The following is a 17976-nucleotide window of genomic DNA, read 5'->3' on the forward strand; positions in this document are numbered from 1 at the left end:
TTTCAAGGTTCCTTGACCACAATGTGTCTACCTTCCCTTCATTTGGTACTTTGTCAAGTTAGCAGAGTGTTTGTATGGGTACAATCTAAGCATAGTTTGTCAAGACATTGTCAGAAAGTAGGCTTTTATTCAAATGGACCGTTTCAAGCTTCTTACTAATAGAGTCTCTTGATCACTATGTGAATCTTGTGATTAGAGCTTACATGCCTTTACTAGCCTATATCTTATCATGTGTTGCTATGTGTTGTCAAAGATCATTCGCTAACTGATCTTCTCCATCTTGCATCAATCGCTTCTTGGTCATACTAAGATAGTCACAAGTTTCCAAGTTCATTTGGATCTCTCTACTCCGATCGGATATGGATTCTCACTTTGGAGTGCGTTGTTTGTGCTTGAACGAGTCTTTATAGAAACAATGCAAGCACCTTTTTCAAACAATGGACGCTAATGATAGGGATGCCATCACTTAGACCCTTCATTACCATTTCAGAGGTGGACAACCATATTCATGACAATCAAATATTTGATTTCCTCTTCACTCTCCTGGTGCAGACAACTGCATTTCCATACTGGGTATGCATGGTGGGAAGAAAACTTCTATTTGAGCAGTTTTGGCCTACAATCATTCAAGAAGTAGTTAAAATTGATGTGAATGCGATCTTAGGCCCTCTTGGTGAAGTATTTGGCATGGCTTCAAAGGACGAGGCAAAGAAAACACACAAGGCATGGTCCCTCTTCAAGTCATGCCTCATTTATAATGACTTTGCTCCAATGAACATGTTCCTTGCTAGCAATGATGACCTCTTTTATGAGGATCATATAAGTAAGATTAGAGACTTCTTCTATGGTTTGTAAACGATTGTGGAAAAATTCAGTACTTAGCTACCATTGGAGTTCAACGAGTAGTGATCTCTCCTCCCTCCTCCTCCATATAGTTATTAATCCACTGCTTCTATTGTTGAGATCAACTCCCATTTCTTGTGTATCCCCCCCCTTTTTACTAGTATGTTTTCAATCTTTTGTTGTCTGATTGGTTGAGCATTGCTCCTATTTTTCTTGTAGCCCTTTCTCTTGGCATATTATATGTTTCTATACTATTGTAAGTTTCTCATATTTAATATATTTCACGCTTAATGGGTTTTATTTTAAAAAAAAGAATCTAATAGATGTTAACTTTGTAATGGGAGAGGAAATCTCACTATAATCTATTCCCTCAACTTGGGAAGATTACTTTGAAACCAACCTTGCCTTATACTTCTTGACACTGCCATTTGAACTAATTAATCTTTGAGCACCCATTTGCATTCAACAAGTTTATATCCATCAAGCAAGGGCACTAGATCTTATTTTTATTTAATGTATCCATCTCTTTTTCCATGATCCTTTTCCAAGAATTTGCATCACTCATACCATAGCCTCCCTTATAGCCCTAGGCTCATCAATTTTAGAGATTAAAAAAAAAATGTAACTAGAAAAAAGTAATGACTATCAAAACATATCAATGTATCACCTTATTTGAGTGGACCTTTTTAAAAATTGAGGTTGATGTTCTTTATGCTCTTCTAAAATTTTAGAGCTACTAGAGATCTTTTCATCATTAGGTGGTTTTGATTCGAAGTTTTTCAAGGGTAGGACAAAGATGAACCACACTCTCTTTCTTGTTTTATTGTTTTGGTTGCAAAATAATGAAAGAAGGATTCATCTTTCTTTCATTATCCCAAGTTTGTACCCTTTCACATTGATACCATAACCAATGAAGATACATTTCACTGCCTTGTTCTCTGAATTTGACCTTTTCTCCCTAGGTATATGCACATATGCCTTGCAACCAAATACTTGAAGATGTATTGATCATGAATTTTTTCTCGATCACACCTCCATAGGTGTCTTCTCAATAAGCATTAATGTAGGATATATGTTGACAAGATAGCAAAAAATGTCACCAACTTTAACCTAAATGTTTTTTTCAAAGCTAGATCCACTAAGCATACTTCTATCCCTCTACATAAATGTCTCATTCATCCTCATCCTCTTTGCAATCATAATGCCCTTCATGTTTGCAATCTACAAAGGTGTTCATCTCAACCTGGTTCAACTATGTATTTTGGGATGCATAGGTTGTGATTATATTTTTCTTCCGAGTGATTATTGTGTGATTTGTTTTTGTGTGTATTTGGTGCCTTTATGACTTATGGTGTGTATGGACCACCTGCATGTTCAAAATGAGTATCCCCTAGTATGGTGTTCATCGATGTTATTGCATTAAAATGTGTGTGTGTGTGTATGCTATTATGCTTGGTCCCTTGAGAGGGCTTGATGTATTCTTTCATGATAATACTTCATGTGATGTGGTTGAGATGGTATTATGCCTGATTTTAATATGCTTAATTAATGATTAGAGAGATATTGTTAATTACATATTAAATGCAATTGTGTACTTATGATGCTTGAGACATTAATATTCCAGTTGAAATAAAATGATATTGTGATTTAGATCATTTAAATGCAATAAAGTTATGTATGTGATATTTGACCTCGTTGTATGATTTTTTCTATGCTTCAAATATTCTGAACATGCATAGGTGCACTTGATGTTTATGGAGTGGTTATAGGCACATGATATCAACTTCATCTAGCTCCACAAGTTTGAGCATACCCCAATGGTGGTTATATGAGAGGTGTCACATTGGTCATATTTGCTTAGCCCTAACTCGTCATACTTGATTCGAGTATGATTTCCTATATTATTTTTAGTGTAAATAATGTCTTTATATAACTAGTTAGGATATCACCTTTACTGTTCATAGACCTATTCCCACATAAGCTTAAGTTTACTTAGACATTTTAGACTTTTGCCTCAATCTAGTCGAGACATGTGTACTCACTTAGTGAGACCCCTAATGCACATACATTAGCCACTTGCAGACACACTTGCCAGTTATTCTCCCAAGTGTCCTATCTTTGAGGTTGAGTCAGTTTTTGTATCCAACTTGTCTACCTCACCCAACTTGCCTACATAAGCAAGCCTTCTATGTACATTTGATTCATTTGTCTTTGTTTGGTACTGATTTGGAGTTTTCTTTCAAATTTTGGCTAATGCTAACATTTGTGACCCATGTTATATCCTTGGATATCATATTAGTAATACTGTTGAAACTCTAAACCATATGTGGATGCCCAATAAAGGGTGTTTTGGTGCTAATTTATATTCTTTGTGAATTATATTGCAAAAAGTGTGTTTTATGGTTTAAATGATTTTTTTTCATAATTTAATATTAAAATAGGCTTATATGGCTTTTAATGAAAGATTGAATGTCATATGAAAAATAATATTTTTTAAATGTTTGTTACGAATTCAAGGATGAAATTTGGGTGAAAAGGAATTATTTTATTTCAAATTTAATGTCAAAATGGGTATTAGGGTTTTAAATGATAATTTAATATTTGAAAAGCAAAATGTGGCCTATGTATATTCATTTATAAATGATTTGCATAATTAGGATAAAATATGTTTGAAATTCAAAAAGTGTTATTTTATTATTTATTTGCAAAAAGGGAAAAGTGAGTTAGGTTATAAAAGGAAAAGAGAACATTTTTATTATGTCAAAGGCATTCGTTAATTGAAATGGACAACCTATTGTCTAATATTGAGAATTGAAAGTCTACCAAAACGTTTGATTGAAATAGGACATGACAAATTGCAGTAAAGTGAAACTTCTAGACATGCGACAATGTGCATTAATTCCAAGCTCCCTTGAATGAAACTATACCTAACATGTCCTCTCCAGCGTATCATTATCACACTAGGCCTGCAAAGTGATCAACCAATTGTTATCTCACATCAAACCTGCAAAGTTCAATGAATTTGACAAATGTTCATATTTGCTTTTATTTGAGTCTTCCAAGAACTCCTAAATTCTAAATTAATGTTTTTATTGACAAAATGATATAAATGCCAACTTCTTATTCTATTATGTGAGTTCTTTCATTGTTGTTTATTGTAGTAATCTATTGGTTCATTTGTGCATTTTCATTTCAATGTTATGTTTCATATGTTGCAATCTCCTTCTGTAGTAATACGAGGGGCTTAGAGTTTGAAGTAACTCTCTTATTTGATCCAACTTTAGCTAACCAATGAGATCCAACATTGGTTAACTAAAATAAATATTGGGGCATAATAAAATTAACAAAAAAAGAAATTTTGGCTCTTACCATGCAGAGATAAACTTTAACTATCGAAGAAGCTAGTAATCCATGTTATTGAGCATCACCCATGCCATTGCGAATAATGAATGGATTATTTAAGGAAGTACCTAGAGATCTTATCATATACACCTACTAGTTGTGCTCACTTAACTACACGTAGCTAATGACAACTCTTATTATTCCTTTGGTGTCTCTATTGCATTTTTAGAGTTGCTTGCAAAAACGAAAAAGTTCCTAATGTCCAGTGGTGGGAAAACAATATACCTCTTAAATGTTTGAATTTTTTTTAATTCTTGAAATAGAGAAAATGATTTCAATTAGAATGTTATTGTCATCCTCATAAGTCATATCTTCTAATCTATACTAGTCATGCATGGAGTTGAATATTTACTCCATAACCATTGACTTATGAACCCTATTGATAAAATCTTGAAAGAATCCCTCAAATTTACACATGAATCAATACTTGAACTTTAATATACCATAATAATAATAATAAAACTCTAAAAATGGCAATGATAGTACTCTTGTTCAAATTTTTGCTTTAAAACAATTGTATATAGTATAAGTACAACTACATATGAAGAGATCTTAAGGTTTTTTTTATCAAACTTGATTTACTAGAAAATAGCAATGGAAGCTTAAATATGCAACTTATAGCCAATAGATCTAAGATCATACTGCTAAGTTTAAAATCACAATGCACAATTTGTTAAACACAATCGTGATGTAAATATTTCATACCATCGTTTATATATATAGAAATCTAAACACTCAATGCCACTTCAAAAAATTCTTGATCATTTATGTTAGGGTGCAAATGCTTCTATTGCATCTCATCCTCAAATAGACTGCTTAATGCTCACAAAATGCTTTTTTTCCCATTATAATTAATAACTCATAGATGAGGTTGTTTTCATTTGCATTGCACAAGTATGGTAAAGTGAAAGTGTCGGATTTCAAATACTCATGTTTTAAATAGGGAAAAATGTAAAACTAAAAAATGCTCATGTATGTTGAAAAAAAGAGAAAAAAAATGTCATTGTTATCTCATGAAATACATTGTGTAGGAATAGAATCAAACATAAGACACGAATCTCAAATTCTTATTAGGTACAATATGTAATTTAGAGCATACAACTAAGAACAAGAAGCCAAAAATTAATCGTTGAGTGCATAGTAGAAAAATATCAAAAATCAAAGTAAATAACCACATTTTTGGGGGGGGATTTCAATCAAAACATTATTTTTTGTAAGAAAGCAAGTCATATTTGTGGACCTACTCTATCTTTAGCCCAAATTCACTTCGATTTTTTAATTTTAATATCCCAAATTCCGGATTATATTCCTAATTAAGAGGTATTGTTTTAGTCATGTTTGGATTCATGTAAGTGGATGGATAATTTATATGAAGCTATCACTTCTCCATTGAGACATTTGTTACACAATCAACACCATTTGATAAATGGTGTACCAATTGACCTCATATAGTAAACAACTGTATATAAAAAATAGATAATTTTTTTTCCTTAATTTAATTGAACACCAAGGTGCGATTGCTAGTACTTAGTCATTTTTTGAAGAAATTGGGTGCAAGAAAACCCTTTTCTTGCTTGAACTTTGGATTTTTTTTATTGTGAATTAATTTGTGGAGAGATTTGAGTAAAATTTGTTGCAAAAGAATAGGAACGGGAAGATGTTCTTGCTGCTCATTGGATTTGTGCTCTCATTTAGTGTCCTTGGAGAGATTGAAGTTTGCATTTCAAGGCAAATTTGAGGTAGGAGCCTAGTTCCTTCTCTATTTCTTTTCTTTATTGTTTCTAATTTTTTGCAAATGGTTTTATTCATTAGGAAAATCATTTCTTTTATAAAAAGTTTTTTATTTGATAGAGTAATTAATTTGTTGTGAGAAATTTTTATATTTTTTTCAAAATATGAGGTTACCATGCTCAATTTTTTCTACAATGATGAAAATGCCAATTTTATGTTAAAAGTGTGTTGTTGGGAACCTTAGAACCAAAAGGGTATCTTTCGTTTTTCGATTTTGATATTTTAAAATTTTCATGAATTTTGAGCTATTTTAATGGAGTTTTTGACAATTTTTCTAGCTTGTCATGAAAATGTGAAACATTGGAAAATGGGATTTTTGGAAAATAATGATGGATTAAATTGTGGAATGAAATACATTAGGAAAATCATTTCCTTCATAATTTTTTTTCATTTGATAGAGTAATTAATTGTTGTGAGAATTTATTTATAAATTTTCCAAAATATGGGGTTACCATGCCTAATTTTTTGTAGAATGATGAAAATGCTAATTTTATGTTGAAAGTGTGGTTTTGGAACCTTAGAACCAAAAGGGTATCTTTTTATTTTTATTTTGAGATTTTAAAATTTTCATGAATTTTGAGCTATTTTATGGAGTTTTGGCAAATTTTTAGGTTTTTGATGAAAATGTGAAAAAGTGGAAAATGAGATTTTTGGCAAATGATGATGGATTATATTGTGGAATGAAATGTATATCATGTAAATTGTGAATTTGGATCCATTTGGATAATGTTTCATGTGATTATTGAGATTTGTGAAAATTGCACTTTTGTTGTGTAAAATTGTGAAGGCTTGTGAATTGCCTTATTTAATTTTGATTTTGTATTCATTGGTGAATGTGATGATCTTAGGATTTAGGTATTAAAGTCAATGATAGGAGTGGCTCCCGATGTGTCTCCGACCCAAAGTGGCACATTGGCAATCATGGTGTGGGGAGCTATTTAATAAAGTGAAAACTATTGAAACACGCGTGATTAATTAACTAAGATAATGGATGCACCTCACATACCTTGAGAACTTGTAAAGGCTAAGGATGTTTGACTTGGGAAGACATTCTTGCTCGTGGAGCACTATAACTTGTATGATTGAGTACCCTCATTTGTATGAGAGGGTACTAGATTTTGTGTAAGCCATCCCTTCGAGTTGTACAGTGACACTCCCTTCTCTTGCTCTCTAACATCTAATCCTTAAGTAGTTCAATAGAACAAAATATTATTATCCCTTTCTTGTGGTTGTTGGCTTATTGATGCATATGTAGATGCCATGTGTTCTTGGCTTTTGGATGATGTGCTATTCCTCATGGTTGGATGCCATAACTTTTGTATCTTTGATGTTGTGTATTCTTCATGTTTGGATGAGTGTTTGGACCTCTCCTCATGTGTCTTGTATGTGTGAGTGTATTTATCCTTTGTGACTATCTCCTAGCATAAAGGGAGTGGATATTTTGATTCCACGTGGTTGGGTGACATGTATACCACAATTGCGGTCCTATGGATAGAAAACCAAGCTTGCTTAGTGGATCCACTTCTCATGTATATTCTTATGCTTTTTAGTTGTTATTGAAATGTAATTTTATATTTGAAAGGACATTCGAGTCCTCATGAAATGTAGTGATATCCTTTGAACCTCTCATTGAGATGGATTTAATTGATATTGATTGATGCTTATATTTATGGTTTAGATTTCATGTTGATGTTGGAGCAAAGCATCCTTTCTTATTAATTTGATCAAATTGCTTATGCTTTGTTAAGGAAAATAAAATTAGGAATTTGTATTTAGGGATTACTTTGAATCTTAAGTGTAATGAGGTTGTCTTGGATGGTATTGTAGACCCACCGTGCCCTCATCATGGGTCCTAGTGGTATTTTGAGTGGTGTTGTGAGGTTTTCAGGCCAATTTAGACTCTCCCGAAGAGTGTTGTAAAGTGTCACTTTTGTCATAAATCGTGGTAGTTTTTTTCTCTTGCATCCTTTGGCTTCGGGTAGGAGTTAGGAGTTTTGTCGACGTCAGAATGGTCCCTTGTAACCTCTCCTTTCCAGTTTCGATGCTGTCTAGCACTCGAGGGAGTTGATTGACAATTGTCGACTTCATCTCCAAAATTGAGTTTTGGATCTCCTGTGGCATCATAGGGCCTTGTGGGTGTGTCCTTTACATTTAGGGCATATTGGTGACCAATTCCTATCTATGGATTGCACACTAGTTAGGACACAAATGTGAAACCAAGACATCGACACATTTCCAAGACTCTAGTCCACAAGAAGGTCTCCAACATAGAACTGGGAAACATGGTACGCTAGAGTGTCCTCCTACAGCGTTAGTGTCTCACATGGGCACTAGTGTATTGAGGTTGTATAATATTGCCATTAGGTTGCAATCTTGAACCAATTGTTGACCATTCATCAAGGTGACCTAGTGTGTAGGAGTTGATCCCCTAGGTCTCTATAGTCTTACCAAGTCATCAATATGATGACAAGCATCATGCAATGATTTTTAGGACATCTCCTTGCCTTTGGAAGTGAGTCATTACTTAGAATTGACTTGTCATCCTTCTGTGGTAGATTTTTGCGATCTCCTAGTTGAGAGACATCTTACATAGGTTGAGCCTCATGCAATAAGATTGTCGTTGGTCTAGATGAGTGGACTAGAAGTAATTAGGCCCTTGTCCTATTCCATTGTCTTATAAATTGATAGAGTCATTATCTAGTTGAGCGACGCGGAATCCTAGACTTCCTTGGTTGGTGTCAATCTTCTTAGTGCATTGTAAGTGTTTTGCCTTGAGTTGTTCAATGTGGTTGAAGTTTTTATTTTGGTTGAATAAAAAATTCCATTTTGCATATTCAAATCCAAGCATTACAAGTTCCAATAGTATACTAGTCGTTCTTTAATAGAGTTTATAACTTCTTAACATTTAATGAATTTATTTATGTTCATCTTATTCCTAATATTTCTAGGATAACCTTTGAGGAGGTTTATTTGTCCTCATTTTTTTTCTCTTTTAGAGAGGAGTTTTATATTTTATAAGTTTTCTCATTTTCCCCATTTGTGAGAGACTTATTGACATATGGATACCTCATCAAACCTAGTTGTTGAGACCCAACATAATCATTATATCCTACCTATCTAATCAATATTTATGGGGGGTGTTAGAGAGCATTATATTATTGCATATCTATTTTATTATCTTAGGTTTATCATGCATAAGATAAGCTTTCTTAGGTATTGAAACATGTGCCACAATATGTGGATCATCTTCTCTCACCCATATGTGTCACATTCATAGATAGTATCTTCTATATTTAGCTTTAGTCACATTTTACTTTGTGTCCTTCATAGTGACTCACTTGGCGATTTACCTAGTTGTCATGTGATGTGAATTTCTTCAAAATTTCTTATGAAAAATCCTCTCTTGCTCACATTTGTGAATGAGTGTATTTTGTATTGTAATCTTACTCATGGAATGTACAATTTTTTTTGTAATGTCCCACCCTTATTTTATTTTTTTGAAATATATATGATGCAATATTAAGAATCAATGAAGAGTAACTTCTTGTTGTTTGCTTCAGTTTGTATTCATGATAATAATCAACATATAAAAAAATATATTTGCATAAATGCATAGAATAGAAAGAGTAGATTGTAACTGGACCTCAATCAAGCTTCATAAGACATTGTCAAAGATTACAAGTAAGATTCCAACTAAGAGTATTATGAAAAACAGTTTAAAAATTCAAATTGTAAACCTGATACAATTAACATTCACTAAAAAAGACAACTCAGAGACATGTCCAACACCCAAGCAAGGCATAAATGGACAAGGGCAATTTATTGAATTGATAAAAAGGTCTCTAGTTAATCCAAATCTTCTCCAACTCTCACTGTTTGTTAACAACAATATTACTCTAAAAAAATTACCTATTTTTGATGCTCAGAAAACCCCTAAAAAATTCTTCTCAAAGCCCACGATCAAGCAAGGAGATGACACCAAGCTTCTAGAGGCGATCTAACATAAATAGATCAATTTCTCAAATCTTGCAAACAATAGCTCCAAAGACAACAATTAGCTAAGAGGAGCACAATGGAAAGATACCTAGGATGATTGTCTTCAATCTTTAAAAGACGTGAACAAAAATATGATGACCAATACCTCTAAAAGTGCACACTTCAAAACTCAAAAACTCACTCAATCTCTTTGACAATGCATCTAATCTTCTCCAAACTCATTCCACACATAAAAAGCACACACACCACCAAAATATACAAAGCCACTTCAAAAAATACTTAAGATCTTCATTCCGACTTCACCAAGATGATAGAAGTCAGGAACTCTGTGAATACCAATGTGACCCCTGGGTGATCGTACGGATCTGTGTTGCAATTCAGCCTAAAAGTAACTGTTCCGGCCGGAAACCTTCCGATCGTACCGATTTGGTGGCCACGCAGCGCTCGCATGGCAATGGATTTTCGATCGGAAATGTTTCGGCCGAAACGTTTCCGGTTGGAAATCCATTGCACTATATAAACCCGGAAATCCGCCCAAGCCCCTCATTTTGCATTGAGCGGCTTGGAGTTAAGCGAGAGGGCGAGAAGAACTGCAATGATCCGGCCGGAAGTGTTTTGGTGGTAAGTCCATTTTTAATTTTTTTTTTTAAATGTATTTATTTTATCATATTAATTTATTTTCATTTTTTTAAATAGTTTTTGACAGCAAATTAGTTTTTTGATAGCAAATTAGTTTTTTTAAGTTTTTTAAAATAGTTTTAATTTTTTTTTGTATTTACTGTATCATATTAGTTTAGAAAATTAGAAAATAAATACATACATGTACATAAATACACACATACATACAAATACATACACAAACATACACATACATACACATACATACACAAACATACACATACATACATACATACATACATACATACATACATACATACATACATACATACATACATACATACATACACATACATACACATACATACACATACATACACATACATACACAAACATACATATACATACATACATACATACATACATACATACATACATACATACATACATACACATACATACACATACATACACATACATACATACATACACATACATACCTACCTACCTACATACATACACATAAAATAATTATATGTACACCTTAGGACATACACATACACATACATAAAAATACATACACATACATGCATACATACATACATAAACATACACACATAGGTCTACATACATACACACACACACATACATGTACATACCTACATGTACATACATACACATACATAAAAACATACACATACATACATACATACATACATACATACATACATACATACATACATACAAAATAACTATATACACCTTAGGACATACATACACCTCAGGACATGCTATCAGGGGTCGTGTGTGGTCCTGAGGGGTCACACATGTTCTCATTGCGACCCCTAATAGCATGTCCTGAGAACACATGTGTGACCCCTCAAGGCCACACACGACCCCTGATAGCATGTCCTGAGAACACATGTGTGACCCCTCGGGACCACACATGACCCCTGATAGCATGCCCTGAGGTGTATGTATGTATGTGTATGTATACATCCTAAGTTGTATATAATTATTTTATGTGTATGTATGTATTTATGTATGTGTATATGTATGCATGTAGGTATGTACATGTATGTGTATGCACCCCTTATGAGCCAATTGAACGTAATGATCACATATGTATGTGTATGTATGTGCATGCACCCCTTAGGACCTAATTGGATCACATAAGACCAAATTGTGTCAAAAGGGGTCTTATGTGGTCCTAAGGGGTCACACATGTGTTCTAACACATGGGTGACCCCTTAGGACCACATAAGGTCCCTTACGACACATGCGCACCCCTTAGGACCTAATTAGACTACATAAGACCAAATGGTGTCGTAAGGGGTCTTATGTGGTCCTAAGGGGTCATGCATGTGCTCTAACACATGGGTGACCCCTTAGAACCACATAAGGCCCCTTACGACACATGTGCACCCCTTAGGACCTATTGGACCACATAAGACCAAATGGTGTCGCAAGGGGTCTTATGTGGTCCTAAGGGGTCATACATGTGTTCTAACACATGGGTGACCCCTTAGGATCACATAAGGCCCCTTACAACACATGTGAGCCCCTTAGGACCTAATTGGATCACAGTATAAGACCCCTTACAACACATGTGCACCCCTTAGGACCTAATTTGACTTAATTTGACTAATTTGACTTAATTTGACTAATTTGACTTAATTTGACTCATTTGACTTAATTCGACTCATTTGACCTAATTTGACTAATTTGAATTAATTTGACTAATTTTCAAATTAATTATTGTATATGCAATTATATGTAATTGTAAATTAGACATATATTGAAATTTAAAATTAAATTTATAGTTGTTGTTTAAATTTCTTTTGTGCATAGATCTAGAAATTTATCTTAAATTTGTCTTTATATAGATAATTTTAGTGTATGCATTTATGACGTTTAAATTTCTTTTTTGTATATCTAATTTTTTTAATTTACATGTTTAAAATGATGAAAATGTTTGTATACTTTTATATTTATTATAATGTGTACTACATACATGCACATGTGCAAATACACACACACACACACACACATATACATATATACATATACATATATACATATACATATATACATATACATATATACATATACATATACATATACATATATACATATATACATATATACATATACATATACATATATACATATATACATATACATATACACACACACACACACACACACACACGCACACACACACACACACACACACACACACACACACACACACACACACACACACACATATATATAACCCACTATCATCATGTTTGATGAGCCTGGATCCCATAACACTAGTAGTTCAGAGCCTAGTGTTCATCCTCCTAGGAGTGAGCAGACGTCACATAGGTTTGCCACAACTCCACTGGAGAGACAACAACTATATAATCAGACAACAAAGGCACTCCAACATGCCCTAAATCATTTAAATATCACATTGGGAAACATGCATGATCAAAGAAATAAGCAAAGGGCCGAGTTAATTAAACAGGAGCTACTTCATATGATTGACCTCGTTGATGATTATAATCCATATGACGAGGTCAATGTCGAGGAGTTTTATAGATCCCTTTCACGCATTATACGTGATACGGTGAAATGGGACAAAGTGAATGATAATGTTTCTATAGCTGATGTGAAAACTATCTTTCCTCATTATCAGGCCTTTGGTAGGGTGAAGGGTTATATGCCTACCAGGTGCTCGAATGCATTAGTAGCACCTTTTATCTATCCTAGATGGTTGGCAACTCATCAAAGGTGGCCCCAAAAGGATGAGTTGCCCCTTTATTTCTGCAAATAATTGTTTGCAGAGTTTCATTTGCAGGATGATGTTGACTACACCGATTTTTCGAAACATGCTGGGCAAGGGAAGGGCAGATTTTTAGATAAGTTCAGATGACCAGGTGTACCCCCGTCCATTAATAAGCGGGAATTGATTGGTCCAAACCTTGTGGTTCTTCCCAAGAGTGCAGACCTAGCACATGTTTCAGATAGTGTACCAGATGACACTTGACAATCCATCTTTTCCAGTATTGCTACCATAGCCACACAGGTGGATGAGATAACATCAAATCGGGTGGGTAGATATTTGTTGCACTCTCACACTAGCATTCATGGATCTCATGATGCATCAACGAGTGATGGTCCATATGTTTGAGTAGACATACCATTGCCGATGGATGTTGCACACATGCATGACATAGATCCTTTACGATAGATGAGCGCATGCTTATCCAGTGATCTCTTGGATTCATATCAGGTCATTGCTATGGAGTATGGGATCCCACTAAAGGAGGCCCCATCATATGTTAGGCGTGTACTTGGTAGACTGGCTTCTTCTAGCCATGGTTGTGAGCATACAAATTCTCAGCCTACTGATGCTGCACATCCTATTGTCCTGCCCCAGCATACAACAGTTGGTCAGGATGCACCTCCTCCTCCTGTTTATACATTAGTTGATCGGGCCATAGTACCTGACCTACAAGATTTCAGGGGATGTTCACTACCATGCTTATGGAGCCAAAAAATGAGGGGGATCATATTGTAGTGGGCTCCTTGCATAATTTTGACATCAGCAGGATCAGATGAGCCTTACATACTGCAGGAGAGGTATGAATTATAATATAATTTACTGATTTTAATTTAGCAATTGTATATAGATACTTTATTGTACACATGAACTACATAGATTAAATTAAGTATATATTGAATTGTATTTTTTGAACTATATAGGGTATCACGTTAGGGTCGATGTATGGAGATTTGGATGCTGCCACTGACCCAGGTGTTCAATAGGAGACTGTAAGGAAAGCACAGTGCGGAAAACGCTCTCCTAACACCAATTCTAAGGGGAATCAAGCAAGTATGTCTTTAAATTCTTTTGCAAAACATTAAGATATACACAGACTGAAGAGAAACTAATCACATAGAAAATGCAACAGAGAGTTAACATCAGATTTATGTGGGAAAACCCTTACGGGTAAAAAAAACCACCACCAAAGAGAAATCACTTTATTCACAGTTAACAGAAGGTTACAATAAAGTTATAGATCCTCTTCACAGGCATTTTCTCTCAGAATCTATGTTCGGATCACAGCCATCACCTATGCAGAACACTCAGGCTTCCAACAAGACTCCATACCATACATTACACAGTAACCTCTCTCACTCTCGGTTACATTTCTGGCAACATATATATATCAGTCATCGATTACAACGTATCGGTTAAGCATAACTGTTATGGAGTCCAACGGTATGTCATTCAATAACATCCATCCACCTAACCAACATTGCATTCAGTTTCCTCTGGCTACTCTGATTACATCTTCCATGTCGACCGTTCAACTGTCAGTTTGCACCAATCGGTTAGACATCTAACTGTCTGTGTCGATCTGTATTCGTGAGAAAACAATTATCCCACATGCATCCAGGAATCACACCAGTTCGTATTCAAATACACCGATAGGAACTTCTAATGTGACCACGAGCTCATCTTTTGGACTTCAGTTCGAAGTGAACATCCGCGGTCGGTCTCTACTCCATCAGCCCATCGGGAAAACTACAAAAGCATTGCTCTGATCTCTTGATGAACCAACGACTCCACTAATGCGGCTCCAAAACAGATCAGCTCCATCGGCTTATCAGGATAGCCTTCAACAGGTACACTCAATCTCCGATATCAACCTGATCGTCGAAGGCGACCTCATCGGGTATCGGTGTAGCAAACAACCAATTCTCCCGATCTCTGATAATACCTCGATCACCGAAGGCAATTCTATCGGATCATCAGCAAGACAACCAAACAACTATTCCGATCGTCCGATCTTCCTTGATCTCTTTCTGCGCTCTGCCACGTGGCACCCCCAGATTGGCTTCGGGGTCCCTTCCCTAACACCTTAGCATGACCTCACTAACCACCCGAAATGAAGCTCTTCTTTGTTGCTGGGTCGCAATGGAAAGTCTAACGAGCTATTTCCCATCACGACCTAACGACCACCGTCGAATCTTCTACGATCGCCATCCGATCATCTACGATCTGCTCAGCCTTTAAATCGCCTTAGCCACTCACTTATGTCACGTGTCACTTCTTGATTGGCTCCAGAGTCCCTGTCCTGCCACCTTAGCACTGCCTCACTAAACCGCTGGAATGAAGCTCTTCTTTGTCGCTGGGTCGCGATGTATATTCTAACGAGTAGTTTCCCATCGTGACCTAGAGACCACTGTTGGATCAACCTTGATCTGCTCGACCGTTATCTCACCTGAGCTACTCTCTTGCTGGGTCCCACCACTTGGTCGCCAAGCCACGGGGAATAACTTTCAATCATCTTCCCATCGCGGTATAGCGACAATCATTGGATCTTTTTTCCCGACCCTCAGATCTACTCAACATGCTCACCTGATAGTCGATCACAAGAAGAAGGTTCTATCGGCCCATCGACAAGGGTCACAACAACAACTGTGCCATCGGGGTAGGTTATTTCGATTAGTCTGAACACAAGTCAAGTGAATTAGAGGCACATTTCCAACAAACTCCCACTTGATGAGGAATTCACTAGACTGCCAAACACTTACAGACATAACTGAGAAACATGGACTCTAAAGCCCATCAATGTTGATATACCACTCGATCATAAATCATCAGGAAATAGAATTTAGTTTGTGCATCATTGAGATACCTACAGAGTAGTCACGTCTCATTCATGGACATACCTACCTTCTACCATGCCATTGCCACTGGACACACATAGAAGCTATCCACTAAGAAAACCATATAATTTGTTTCACAGAAAAACATAACTCTGTCTCCCAAGAATACAAAACTCTCGATCCAAAAAGGTTAACCGAATGTACAAACATTTGTCACAAACATAGCTGGAAAAGCACCTATAGCAAGTGCTAGCACATCCAACTATACATACCTCCAAGGTACGCTATATTTCCATGTATCCATGAGTACCTTTAACTGATCAGCCCATGCCAAAACTCCAAATGAAAAAACCACAATATCATGAAGTATCAAGCAAATGATCAGTGTCCTCAAAAAACACAAAACCAAGATCAATGTCAAAATTCCAACAGCAGAATTAGGAACTTAAACATGACAACCATGATCTAAAACATCTCATCCAAAGAGATAACATGCTCCATATGAGCACCTCCATATCATGCCATAACTCTAAATGCATCTCAAGAGTGTACCATGACACAATAAAAAACAACTTAACAAGAATAACATGTTAAAACATAAACAACATCTCTACCAAGGACTTATGAATCCTTAAGATGTTAGCATCTTCAGTCACATGAAGATCATCCACCATCAAATGATTAATATACATCACTGCCAAACATGGTACCAAGTCTTACATGGCATCATGACAAACACCTTCTTCATGAAGATTGAACCAGACATCAATAGATGTTTGACTTGCCAAAGCAGCTCAGAAGGCATCTCCATCCTCATTCTGTGAGGACCCAGAATCTAAAGGACCCTTATTTTCTTTCTTCTTCTTCACTTTGCAATCCTTCCGAATGTGACCAACCTTCCCATAATTCCAGCACTTCGCTTTGGGCTTCTTTCCAGGAGCAGAACTGTCCTTTGACTTGGATTTAGTCTTCTTGTCCTCTTCTTCGCCTCTAACATCTAGAGCCTCCTTGACCATCTCAGAAGATTTTCTTCATGTTTCTTCTAACAGTAACGAAGCAACCACACCTTCCATTATGAGCGTGGTTGTTGTACTCCCAATGACCATTACCAGATGATCCCATGTGTTAGGCAGAGAACATAATAGAAGCATACATCGATACTCGTCAACAATCTTGACTCCTATAGAGGTTAACTGTGCAACAATCATGTTGAAAACATTCAGATGATCTGCTAAAGATGTACCCTCGTCCATCTTCAAGTAATACAACTTCTTCCTCAAGAACAACTTATTTACCAGAGACTTTCCCTAATAAATATCACCAAGTTTCTTCCACAAAAGAATAAAAGTCTTCTCCCCATGAACATTTAACAGAATAGAGTCTGCCAAACAGAGTTTGATCAACCCTTTGGATTTTCTATCTACAAGGTCCCAGTCCTCTTGTTTCATGCTTATAGGTTTAGTTCCAGCCACTGCAATCCAGAGATCTCTATCAACTAGCAAATCTTCAACTTTAAGTTTCCACAACTCAAAGTTGAAGCCATTGAACTTCTCAATGTCCATTCGCCCAGATATGTTCATCATTTTAAAGTACAAACAAGACAAATAAACACTCTGCTAGACTCCCACTGAAACCACAATTGACTCAAAGAACCAA

The sequence above is a fragment of the Cryptomeria japonica genome, chromosome 1 (genome assembly GCF_030272615.1).
Source record: "Cryptomeria japonica chromosome 1, Sugi_1.0, whole genome shotgun sequence".
NCBI lineage: Eukaryota > Viridiplantae > Streptophyta > Pinopsida > Cupressales > Cupressaceae > Cryptomeria > Cryptomeria japonica.